This window comes from Sitophilus oryzae, unplaced genomic scaffold (assembly GCF_002938485.1).
Source record: "Sitophilus oryzae breed Bouriz unplaced genomic scaffold, Soryzae_2.0 scaffold_1189_pilon_pilon, whole genome shotgun sequence".
Lineage (NCBI taxonomy): Eukaryota > Metazoa > Arthropoda > Insecta > Coleoptera > Curculionidae > Sitophilus > Sitophilus oryzae.
This window is the reverse complement of record NW_022145825.1, coordinates 1,113,537-1,127,483: the sequence shown is the minus strand read 5'-3', so window position 1 is coordinate 1,127,483 and position 13,947 is coordinate 1,113,537. Positions and strand designations below refer to the sequence as shown.

The window sequence follows — 13,947 nt, the reverse complement described above, 5'->3', positions numbered from 1 at the left end:
ATTGTTAATTAGTTCTTTCCAGTGAAATACCTTATCCACGACTGCTCTCCGATGAAAACCTGCCGTTCGCAGTGGTAATGTTTATAAAAAACGCTACACTACTTTGAAATTAAAATGACAGACACATCTATCACTGTCAAGAATCTTGTCGTTGGACAGACTATAGTCGTGGTGGTCAATGTAAAAAGATTGAGACGGGGTTTCCCTTTACCAATTCATCACAATGACGCGAAAATCAGTACGAAAAACTTTAACAAGCCCCGAATATTATTCGCATGGTTCGGACCGAAGCGGCCCATGCCTCGAAGCCTTGGGGCACCCCAATCTACATATTATTTCACGGCGACCTAGATTTTGCGGCCAGCGGCAGCGACAACCAGCCAGGCCAGCCATTCACCGATGTAACGGGAAAGCACACCGCGATTCAGTTTCACTATTGGTCGTACCCGGAGCGGTTCGCGAGGTACTTGCCTGCCGTGCAGACACATACATGCACGAATTGCGTTAAAGAGTTTCAAAAAAAAAAGTCGAAAAGAAAGGCGTAAAGACATTTTTGGCCTTTTCGGTTCGGTAGTTATCCCAGTGTATAGGATAGTTGTGATACTGTGCTACTTTAGGTTAGTCCGCTGTTGGTTAGAAAGGTGCTTGAATGTATAGGGTGAATTATTAAAGGTAAGTGCTTAAAAAACTTTTTTTTCTTGCTAGATTTGGTAGTTAGTTTCATTCAGTTACTGGTTTATTTTTGTAAATCGTGAATATTTTAAATTTAATAAAATACAGGAACTTTTACCAACGTCACCATTTTTTGTGTTTTTCAGTGTAAGATAATATGTATTTTACTTTTGATGCATTTTGTATTTAAATCAAGTTAATAAAAAACTAGTGTCCAGAAAAGAAATTCCAATAAAAAAACACTGGATATAGTAGAAGAATAGTATACAGGGTTGCTGTTATGTATGGAAACGGTCGATTATTAGGTAAAATATAGGAGGTACCTCAAAAAGTTAAATATGAAAGATATAGGGTTTTTAAATATACAGGGTCGGTTATAAAGTCGTGGCACATCAAAGTTTCATTTTTTTAAATGGAACCCCTTGTATATTATTGCATATTTCGGTTCTTCCGTCAATTCTAAGCAAAAATCTAAATACCGGCGTCTTTGTGAGGTTGTACGGGGCTCCACATAAAGTCCGCCCCGGGTCAGAAATATCCTTAGTCCGCCACTGAGCTAATCCACACGAATTAAATGCAAGCCCGTTCTAAATAAGTAGTGAAAAATTAAATATTCTTTTTGTAGCTACTCCTCAATAACAATAAATTGTTTAAGAATAAAATTCTCGGGGGGTTATGGGTACCAAATTTTTATTAGCCTAGGGCGCAAATATGTCTTAATTCGCCACTGGACCCAGGTAATAGATATCATCCACACAGTCAAATCCCTTCAGTTTCCAGGTTGTCAGACTTTTTTGAACAAGTTACCTAGGGATCAGTGGAGGACCACAATAGCCAATATAATGTTTTTTACATAAAAAATACATATACACAATTTACTACAAACAAAAAAGAATAGCTCAGTATATTTTTGTTGGTCCAGAGGCTATTATTAATTTATCTCAGTGTATAAGATACTTGTGATATTATTGTGCTATTTTTGCCGTCTCTTGGTTAGAAAGGTGTTGTTATTTACTAACCAAGTTGTTAAAGGCAACTAATGATTCTTTTTTAGGATAATTTTTGTTGTTATATCTTTTTATTAACTTAATTACAGGAACTGTTTTTTACTTCATTACTCCATTTTAGGAGTTTCTTCATCATTTTTTGACTATTACGATATTTAACCATTCTATTAATAAACCTAATTATAATGATAATAATTGAATAAATTATTGATTTAAAAAGATTTTTGATTAATCATTTCAAATCAAAAATTAATTTTATTATGATACTTATAAAACTTTTCTAAAAAAATATTGTATGTAAAAAAAAACTGCCGAAAATTTCAATCTTAGTTTTTATTGCATTTTGGTTTATACAAAATTAATTTAAAAGGATTTGCTAACTTATTAAACAAATAGGTATTATGTCTCTCTAAATAAGTCGTAGGTATTATAACTGTTTTTACATTAATTGAATAAAAAAGTAATTTAAACTAACAATTTTAAAACAAATATTTCCTAATACTAAAATATTACTGAAATAATTAAATATTTATGAAAATGCACTAGGAGTTAACAGGTCTGTTTTTGCTAATTAGATTTTAATTGCAATCTTTAATATCCAATTACTTGGTCTAGACAGCTTTTTGAGAATTGTTCTTAAAATTAATAGGATAATATGGATTAATTTTTATCTATAAAGTATCTTTCTTTTTTTTAATGCATTTATTAATTTGTTCTTTATAAAGTACTCTCATTATTAGTATATCCCATTTTTTTGCCAACTTGTGATATTTTGCCAACAAAAGATATTTTTAATTTAAATTTTATTCTTACATATTTTTGTTTTATATTGACACTTCAAGAATAGCTATATTATTGAACTATTTTTATTTTATTTAATAGATTTCTTGATTCAAAATTTTACTCTCTGTTTTAAGGTAGCTGTTATTTTATAATATTTTTTAACCATAAATTTTGTGTTATTCGAAATGAAAGATTTTATAGCACTATAACAACTGCACTCTGAAGTGTCGAAATTTTATTCTCATAGAAAGCAATAAAAAAAATAATAGCTTTGATATTGTGTCATATTTTTTTAACTTTAATACACAGGTTCGAAACAGTTTTGATTTTAATTTGTATAGATACTTATACATATTCTTATTTTTCTTTAATAAATAAAAATTCAAAATTTAAAAAAAAATCGTATAATCAGCTGTTAGATTAGGTGGCATTTATTATCTTTTTAAAATATATTGTTCAAAGATTTATTTAAAAGTGTTTTTAAAAATATTTCCTAATCTTTTGTTGATGTGTGGTATGATTAAAAGACAACGTAATAAGTTGATACACTCAGAGAATTAAAAAATCGATTCCAGTTCAGGATTTGGCAAATTTATGAAACATAAATATAAATATCTATATCTATCAATAAAGAAAAGATACGTGTCAAGAAAAATATAGCTGTGTATTTGCTATTATGGAAATATTCAAATTATTTTTATTTTATTTGTACATTTTTACGATAGTACCATACGATCGAAAAAAAAACGGCGTCAGAGATGCTTTGGAAATGAAGATCGCTGTCATTCTACCTACAGTATTGGCCAAAAGTGGATGAACCAATACCAATAATTGCGAAGAAAATCAGATTTGAGGTGTTAAATATCAAAATTATTTTATGTACCTTTGTATGTTAAAAGTTTAAAACATTCTCACCAAAATACTACAAACAAATATAAATTCTTCTGTTAGTCTTAACATTTATAGATAAGTATTGGCAAATATTGCTTTTTTGTCTTGGACAAAAGTAGATGAACCAAATATTTTTAAAAATCGTTAGTTTCATTTGTTCTGCTTTTATGAACAATTGCGATTTAAAAACATTTGAGCTCTTGTGATATATCATGCCACGTGGAATTAACTTGTCTGCAGATCTTAAGTTGCGAGTAGTGAATGCTTTTAAGGATGGTTTGAAGCAATCGGAAATCGCTAAGCAATTACGCCTTGGAAAATCAGCGGTACATTATATTTTAAAGAGATATAATGAGAGAGGAGATGTCTCTATAAAAAGAAAACCAGGACGACCCAAAAAAGTTGGTCCCAATATGATAAAAGCCATAAAACGAATTTCTTCACAAGATCCATTTTTGCCGTCAACCAAGATAAAAGCAAAACTTGAAGAAATGGGCTATCCACCAGTGAGTACAAGGACGATCCGACGTAAATTAGTTGACCAGAAGTTGTTTTCCCGAAGACCCGCCAAGAAACCACTGCTATCAAAAAAAAATTGAAGGTCCGATTAGCATTTGCCAAGGAATATCAAAACTTGTCTGTGGCACAATGGAAAAAAGTTTGTTTTAGTGATGAATCAAAGTTTAATTTGGTGTCATCAGATGGAATTCAACATGTAAGAAGACCTCCCATAACACGATTGCTACCAAAGTACACGCGACCCACTGTAAAACATGGTGGGGGCTCAATCATGGTATGGGGGTGTTTCTCTGGGTATGGGATGGGGCCTCTCCATAAAATTGAGGGCATAATGGATCGGTTTGGCTACAGAGACATTTTACAAAACCTTTAGTGCCTTATTTGGAGGAAAAATGCCAGTTGTACACTACTTCCAACATGATAACGACCCGAAACATGCCTCACAATTGGTTAAAAGGTTTTTGGAAGATGAAATGGTGACTGTTCTCAAATGGCCATCGCAATCCCCAGACCTGAATCCAATAGAAAATTTATGGGAAATTTTGGATCAACACATTAGGACCAAATTCTACAAAAATAAGCAAGAATTATTTGCAGCTTTGGAAGAGTCTTGGAAAAATATCGATTTTTCTATAAGTGAAAATCTTCTGGGATCCATGCCTAAGCGATGTCTGAAAGTAATTAAGAATAAGGGTTATTACACTAAATACTAGTAAATTATAAGTTAATTTTTCAGTTTTTGTTAACATAAGATTTTTTTTTATTAAATATATATTTTGTTCATCTACTTTTGTCCAATAGTTTTTTCAATTTAAATTTTTTGCTACCTTATTAAAGCAAATTTTAAAAAAACGATGGTATTTATTTTTATAGCACTGACACTAGACTTCAAGTAAATATAGCTCAAATTTTAATTTTAAACATATTAGGAAAAACCCATTATTTTAACAAAGTTCATCCACTTATGGCCAATACTGTATCTGTAAAATTATATAGGAAGTCTGGCTCTGAGCTCTATTAAAACTTGTGCTAATACTCTTATATAATCAATAATTTAATAATAATATTTTGATTCTTAAATAAATTAAGTTATAAATTAATTTATAAAAATAGAAATAATGGTAATGAAACTAAAATTAAAATTGTTTTTAATATTATGCAACTTTTATTGTTGCTTTTATTGTGATTATATAACAACAAAACAAGTAGAATTCTTAAAAAAAATCTTAATAAATTTATTATTTTTTTAATAGGTTAGTATTATGTATTAATAATATGAAGTAGGCTATTTCTGAGAAGCCATAAAAAATCAGCTGGCAAGATTATGTCGATTTTATTATCTTATCGCATTATATTGTTTAACAAGATTTTTTTAAACAATTTAAACTGAATTTTTAATAAATATTTTTTAAAAATATTTTCATAATCTATTATTGTTGTTTGCTATTATATTAAAATATATAATATTTGAGTAGAATTTTAGAAAAGAATAAATAATAAATTGATGGTAATTGAGAATGCTAGATTGTCTATTTGTTTGTACACACATACATACGTGTTTATATGGAAAATCCCATATTTTTTCCTATTTTTATCTCTGTTATTCAAAGTGTGAGCAAACAAATTTGAAATGTGAGAGTGTGTGTAGAGTTATTAAATAAAAGATGTAATAGAAGATTAACGAGTGATATAATTAATTTGCTGGTATTGGCTATAGAGGTTTTTCCTTGTATTTGACAACAATATTTTTGTTTAAAATTTATCAAAGAAATTTGAATTTTTCATTTACCTTATTTATTTACCTACCTAATAATATAGTACAGAGAGAATTGTCAGCACAGGGGTCACACTCCTCCCCCTCCACCCCTCAAAAGAACGTACAATTTTGAGAAACACCTCATTGTAGTATTGAGCAATAAAAAGGATTTGAAGAGAGAAACGTTTGCTCAGCAGGTAAAAGACTATACTATAACGTAGTACACTGATGCTTCCAAGACCAAAGAAGGAACAGATGTAGGAGTATTTGGTCAGAAAACTAAATACCCCCATCCAATAGGAACCTACTCCAGCATTCTTCAGGCAGAAATCAACCCATATTATCCGTTAGTCAAGCAACTTTAAGAGCGATCAATTACAGAATTAAAACTAGATATAAACCTATAATTATGTGACAAAAATTAGCGAGATGAAATCAAATGCTCAAAATGCTTCCTTCCCTCTTAACTGCATAAAATGATTGTCTTTTCAAAAGGATCTTTTTATTTTAAAAGGCATATGTGGAGTTCTACCTCGAAAATGCACAGTGCATTTACCAACTGATAGAATCATATCAATTCTTTCTGATGTAGGATAAGTTTGCATTTTCGGCGAATTTTTTTTGTTTTAACTGACACAAAATGATAACTAGTTGTTAAAGTTGGACTAATTAGACTGTAGCGTTTTTTTAAAACATTATCACTGCGAACGGCAGCTTTTCGTTGGTAGAGCAGTCGTGGATAAGGTATTTCACTGGAAAGAAACTAATTAACAATAATAACTCGAAATTATAAATATTGGGCGCCAGGCATGTACAGAGAAAGAAAACACGGTTGTATATTACTTAAAACTAATGACTATATTTATTCATGATGTTCTTAGATGGTACATGACATTGTAGAGTTCTAATAAATATATAGTGGTTATATGTCAAAGAAAGTGGTGGTAAGAGTCGTACTAAATATCAATGAAAACAACTACGATAAAATACAAGACATGTAAAGTTTAAGAGAATATATGAAATGTAGCATACTTTAATTAATTTGATATATTCCATATGATGCTAAATCGAAGATGTTGCAACCTGTAGATTCTAGAATCTATGTTTGGTTATTCATCTGTTAAAATAGTGCGATAATAATATCTATAAAAGTAATACCATTACAAGATGTAATGCAATGAAACCTAAGATCTAAATTATATTTAGTATTAATTATTATATTAAATATTAAATCGACATGAATGTTCTTAACAATCTAACCACTAAACATAGTCTGTACGATATTATTTAAGATGTACGTTATTGTTTAAGACTGTAAATGTTTTAAATGTTAAATGTAAAACTAGAACTTAAATCTACACTTAGCTGTTCTTTATGTAATCTTGCTTTAAACAGTAACAGCGTGAGGTGGTCTCGCATCTCTGTACTCAGCCATCCAACACAACCAAAGGGGCCAGAATGAGGACACCATGAATTGATACAGCCGTAACTAACTAGCTTATAGCTGGGAACGAAGCAGCATGGGACTCAAGCTACATCCACGCTGTGGCACTTATATGTAAGAAAAAATCATTCTTACTGGGGACACTCGTCCACAGGACATCCGTACATAAGATAATGTCCGTACATAAGACACTATCCGTACCTTGACCCTAAAAATATGAAACTCTTGTTTAAAACCAAACAAGGTCTAATAAAAAAAATAAACCTACCTCGAAATACTTCCGAGGGCTCAATAAATAATAAACAACCTGTCCTTTCTTCCATGTGACATTCTGGAGGACAAAAGAAAAGGGACGCCAACGTGCCAGCAAAATACAAATACAAGTTGGGACATCCGTAACTCTACCCTGTAGCCTCGAAATAGCAGCTGATTCAGATTATACAGCAAGATTTAAATAATCACCGTTTCTAAAAAAACTGGGACTAATGGCGTCTGACAGGCCAAACGGTCAAACCAAAAGTGCCGTTAAATCACAGAGAGTTGACAGAAGCGATGTTGACAGCGCACGCCTCCACAGAATAGTGTAACGATAGCAGGGTTGGCGACTAGGGAACGTAAAAATTACGCCAAGCGTACCAACAAAATGATCAGGCCTGAATGAGAGGGAATCCGGTGACGATAGGCCAGACATCATATATTATATGTAAAAAAGACATGTAACGAACTAAAAACGTTACAAGACAGCTATGTTGAAGTAACGTCAAACATATCACAGCCACCTAGATTTTATAAAATAATAAAGTTTAATCTATTCAGATCAAATCATATAAGTGAAAATATCTAGAAAAATCTTTGTTTGAGGGGTAAACCAAACTACAACCTTAATAGTATTTTGAGGAGACATGAATTCGCCATTGAATATCGGAATAATAAACTGGATGTTTCATTTAAAATAAAACAGTAACATGCTTTTAAAGGCATGTTCAATATAAAATTTATCTCACCCTGTGTAACTTTTTGGATCAAGTTTTAATTTGATTTAAAATCCAATAGTTAATTTAACTACATATTGGGCTATACCGGGTAAATTCCAATTTAAGTAGCTTTTATTGTAATCTAGAAATTGTTCTTTATTTCTAGAAAATGTTAAATATGTCAAAAACCTTACATTCTAGTCATATACTTTCTCTTATAAAACTCACCTTTATTTTTCTTCCAGAATCCGAAAACCAATTAATATATATGGTGTTCCATTACAAAAAACACAACTTTGATATGTAACTTTTTTTGAGGACACCCTGTAGAACTCTCTATATTTTTAAGTGTTCTGAATTAACCTACATATGCTCACAAAATTTCATTTCAATACAAACTGCCGTTCTCCTTGGAGCCTCCGCGGCATATGAGAGGCGCCACCCTGTACAATTTACAATCTACCTAATAATAGATTAATTCATTATTTTATACTATGATTTTAAATATTTTTTTTGCACTCTTTCGATTTCCATCTTCGGTCTTTAATGTCGGACATCTTCTTCTTAAAGTGCCTTCTCCATTGAGTGAAGATCGGCAACAACCATGGCAAATTCCTCTCTATTTTTCGCTCTTCTCAGCAAAGTATGTGAGTCCAGGCCTGTCCAATCTCTGATGTTCTTCAGCCAGGAGCATTGCCGTCGTCCGGGTCCGCGCTTTCCCTCAGTTTTACCCTCGATGATGAGCTGAAGGAATTCATACTTGCTATGTCTCATGATATGGCCCAAATAGGCTGCTTTCCTCTTTTTTATTATGTCGAGGAGTTCTCGGTCCTTGTTCATTTGGTTTAGAACTCGTTCATTCGAGACACGGTCAGTCCATGGTATTCTCAGCATTCTGCGATATACCCACATCTCAAATGCTTCCAACTTATTCATTGCGCTTACTTTGAGTGTCCACGACTCAACCCCGTAGAGAAGTGTGGAAAGTACGTAGCACTTGACGAAGTTGTCTTTTATATGGATGTTGAGACGTTTATCGCACAGTAGGTTCCGCAATTTTAGGAAGTTTGATCTAGCCATCTCAATTCGAGCTCTGATCTCAATGTCTGGGTTTAGGTCTTCACTAATCCAACTGCCCAAATATCTAAACTTTGAGACTCTTGCTATTGGTGTCCCACCTACGACTACCTCCGTTGCCTGTCTTGCATCTCTATTTATCACCATGACTTTTGTTTTGTTTGTATTTATCCTGAGACCCATTGAGTCGCCCACCGAGGACAGTCTATCAAGAAGTCTTTGCAGGCCCTCAGTGGTGTCTGCAATAACGACGGTATCATCAGCATATCTCATGTTGTTAATCAGCCTGCCATTCACTTTTATGCCGTCTTCTGATCCCTCAAGCGCATTTCGAAATATTAGTTCGGAGTACATATTGAAGAGCATAGGGCTCAATACGCATCCTTGCCTAACTCCACGCTTGATAGGTATTGCTGTTGTTTCAGTGTCCTGTAGTTTTACTGTCGCTACTTGTTGTTCGTATAGCTTTTGGATAATTTTCAGGTCTTGGGTATCCAGGCCTCTTCTTTCAAGGATGCTCAGCAATTCCCTGTGGTTGACGCAGTCGAATGCCTTCGTGTAGTCTATGAAGCATAGGTGTACCTCCTTTCGTTGATCTCTGCACTTCTGCAAAAGCACCGATAGCGCAAACAGGGCTTCTCTCGTCCCCAGTCCCTCGCGAAATCCCATTTGCTGTTCACTTATGTCTAGCTCACATTTTCTTCGGATTCGATTATGCAGAACCTTTAAAAACAGCTTTAGGACTTGACTCATCAGACTTATTAAACGAAACTCATCACATCTTTTTGCACCAGTTTTTTTAGGAATAGGTATAAATGTCGACCTTAGCCAGTCCTGCGGTATGTTTCCGGTATTGTATACAGAATTGAAGAGGTTTACCAATAACTTTAAATTGTCTCCGTTTATTAGTTTTATCAATTCTGGGTAGATGTTGTCCGGTCCAGCTGCTTTCCCGTTTTTGGTGTTCTTTAAAGCTCTCTCGATTTCTGAGATCATTATATCTGGACCATTTTCAGTTTCTATTTGGGAGTGAAAAGAGGGGCCACCGTCATCGAACAGTTCCCTTATGTAATTGTCTTTCGATTTCCATCTTCGGTCTTTAATGTCGGACATAAAAAATAAAAAACTGGATAAAAACAATTTTAAACAGATCAAGCGAATATTATAAACAGACTGCACAAGACGAATAAGATATCCAACATTATGGTATACAATTTACACCACTTTTTTTATTTAAAAGTTTACTATCCAAGATCATATAATTATAATATAATGCTTGTCATGTTTTGTTAAATTGTTGAAATTATGATGATTTTTTTTAAAGATTCATAGGTTTTTGTCTATTCATACGTGACACTTATTTCTCTCTGTATCAATAAATTAATAATATGGTAAATCTTAATTGAAAAATCATATACAGTTCATACCAAATAAACTTTTGGTCACATGATTAAGCTTGCCAGGCACAGCGTTGCCTACTTTAATATATTTTCTTTTAATCAAAATATTTTAGGAAAAAAAAATTCATTATAACTATATTAACAGTTATTATTTACATTGTAACGTTTTTAGTTCGTTACATGTCTTTTTTATATATAATATATGATGTCTGGCCTATCATCACCGGATTCCCTCTCGTTCAGGCCGGCTAGTTTATTTGACGCGTAATTTTTACGCTCCCTAGTCGCCAACCCTGTTATCGTTCGACACAACCCTGTTATTGCTCTGAGGAGGCGCTGTCAACATCGCTTCTGTCAACTGTCTCCGTGCTTAACCTCACTTTGTTTTGACGCTCTGTTGTATCCCAGCTTTTGGAAATGGTGATTATTTAAGTCTTGCTGTATAATTTGAATCAGCTGCTATTTCGAGGCTACAGGTAAAGATGAGTTATTACCTTTTATAGATTCGATATTATTATTGAATATTTTTAGGGTAGAGTTACGGATGTCCCAACTTGTATTTGTGTTTTGCTGGCACGTTGGCGTCCCTTTTCTTTTTGTCCTCCAGAATGTCACATGGAAGAAAGGACATGTTGTTTATTATTTATTGAGCCCTCGGAAGTATTTCGAGGTAGGTTTATTTTGTTTATTAGACCTTGTTTGGTTTTAAACAAGAGTTTCATATTTTTAGGGTCCAAGGTACGGACTGTGTCCAAGGTACGGACTATTTCCAAGATACCGACTGTGTCCAAGGTACGGACTGTGTCCAAGGTACGGACTGTGTCCAAGGTACGGGTAGTGCCTTATGTACAGACATTATCTTATGTACAGATGTCCTGTGGACGAGTGTCCCCAGTAAGAACGATTTTTTCTTACATCTAAGTGCCACAGCGTGGATGTAGCTTGAGTCCCATGCTGCTTCACTCCCATTTCTAAGCCTAGTCAGTAGCTACGGCTGTAAGGATTCATGGTGTTCTCAATCTGGCCCCTTTTGTTGTTTTGACCAACAGGATCGCCGACAGACAGTACAGAGATGCGAGACCACCTCACGCTGCTACTGTTTGAAGCAAGATTACATAAAGAACAGCTAAGTGTAGATTTACGTTCTAGTTTTTATGTTTTAGATTTTCTATATTTTCAGTCTTAAACAGTAACGTACATTTTAAATAATATCGTACGGACTATATTTAGTGGTTAGATTATTAAGAACATTTATGTCGATTCAGTAGTTACAATGTGATTTAGATTTTAGGTTTCATTATATTACGCCTTGTAATAGTATTACTTTCTATAGATATTATTATTGCGCTATATTAACAGATGAATAACGAAACATAGATTTTAGAATCTACAGGTTGCAACATATCAGATTTAACACCGCATAAAATTTAACAATTTAAATAAAGTAATGCTACTTTTCTTATATTTTCTATAACGTTACACGCATTGTATTTTTTCATAGTCTTTTCATAGAACATATTTAATATTATTTACATACATAGTTTTACTCAACAAATAACCACTATAATAATTATTAAAATTGTACAATGCTATTTACCATCAGAATTCATCATGAATAAATATAGTCATTAGTTTTAAGTAATATACAACTGTGTTTTCTTTCTCTGTACATGCCTGGCGCCCAATATCTATTTTTTAGTTTATTGTTCTTAATTAGGTTTCTTTCCAGTGAAATACCTTATCCACGACTGCTCTCCGATGAAAAGCTGCCGTTCGCAGTGGTAGTTGTTTAAAAAACGCTACAACATCAACAAAAAATATATAAATGCGGCAACTTGACGTTTTTTACAGCAAAGCTACCACCTGAATCCCCAGCGCGAAATTTAAATTCCAGTTAGTCAGCCCGGCGCCGAATATGTCCATGGTTGGCAACAATGAATTTAAAAATCGCGCCCTCGATTACGTAACTGAAAGTTTAATTGATATGAAATATAGGTCATTTTTGGCTTTCAAAATTCGATTTGACAACACCACAGTTATTTATTCACATTATCTAAACATTCTGTTGAATAAAAAACCTTCTTTATGGTGGAATTAAATCGTTTAATAATATAACAAATCTTTATTTTATTGCTATTCCATCAAGTTAATTAGATTGAGAACAAACGATAGACTTTATTATTATAACCTTTGGTGATTTAATATCGTCTTCTGCGCGAAGACGACATTAATGGGCTAGTCTATGAACGTGAGGTTGATACACCTAAATACAAAGGAATGTTACTTTCGTAAGACTGTATGACTCCTATATAGGTTAAGTAGGTTCTTTAAGTTCAAGGCCAAAAAATCCTATAAATATTAATAACATTAAAGCGTTATTAACAGACTGACCTTTTATTACTTAAAGTTTTTTTTTACTTTTGAATTAACGCACTATTATTCCATGATTTGATGCTTTAGTTTATTACTTTATCTATAATTTCTTATTATACGGGGTGTTGCAAAAAATATGTGCCATCTCTCGTGGGGAGATTCCTAACGTAAAAATAAGATTTATTTTTCATATCAACATACTAGGTCCGATTCTGTTTTGTTTCGTAGCTACAGGGTGTTAAAGTCTTAATAATCTTCCGATTTATTACAATTTTCTTCCAAGTACTTTTAGTGATTCGAATCAAATTTTAAGGGTAAAAGTTACTATAAATGCTACATATTTTATGTAGCGTTTATTTTATTAAAAACAAAATAAATTATGCATGTCCAAGCGTTTTCCCGAAAGACTAACCGTATTTTAAATAAACAAATATTGTAATATTTGAGGGGCGTTTTCACCTTCTTGGAATTTGAGATTCGAGAAACCCCTCCTTATCGAACCTCTATACCCCACAGCCAATCCGTTTGCCAAAAAGCAGCTTTAAACGTCAAGCAGTTTAAGCAGAATCGTGATTACTCAATGGTCATATTTTATGAAACATCCTGTATAAATTTTTAAAAAATCTTAAAATATGTAAAACAACAAAATAAAATATGCGTGTTTAAGAGTTTTTCCGAAAAACTCACAGGATTTTAAATAAAAAATATTCTAATATTTGAGGGGTGGTTTCATCCCCTTACAATTCGAGTTGCGAAAAATCCCTTTTTATCGAACCTCTACACCCTAAAGTCAATCCGTTTTCCAAAAAATCAGCTTTTACATCAAGCGCTTTAAGCAGGATCGTGATTAATCAATGACCAGATTTTTCGAAACACCCTATATACATTTTTAGAAAATCTTAAAATATCTAAAAAAACAAAATAAAATATACGTGTTTTAGTTTTTTTTTCGGAAACTTGACTGTTTTTTAAATAAAAATTATTGTAATATTTGAGAGGTGTTTTCGCCCCCTTGGAACTGGAATTTCGAAAGATCCCTTCTTATCGAACT

General features: G+C 32.8%; 1 protein-coding gene across 1 annotated transcript in view; it reads left to right on the top strand.

Moving 5' to 3' along the window:
• The first annotated feature begins 421 nt into the window (after positions 1–421).
• The window catches only part of LOC115891671 (class A basic helix-loop-helix protein 15-like), an 88,467-nt gene continuing 74,941 nt past the window's right edge, over positions 422–13,947 (top strand). The window contains exon 1 of the mRNA XM_030912218.1: positions 422–672. The gene's annotated coding sequence lies outside the window, so the exon portion shown is untranslated. The remainder of the gene's footprint in view (positions 673–13,947) is intronic.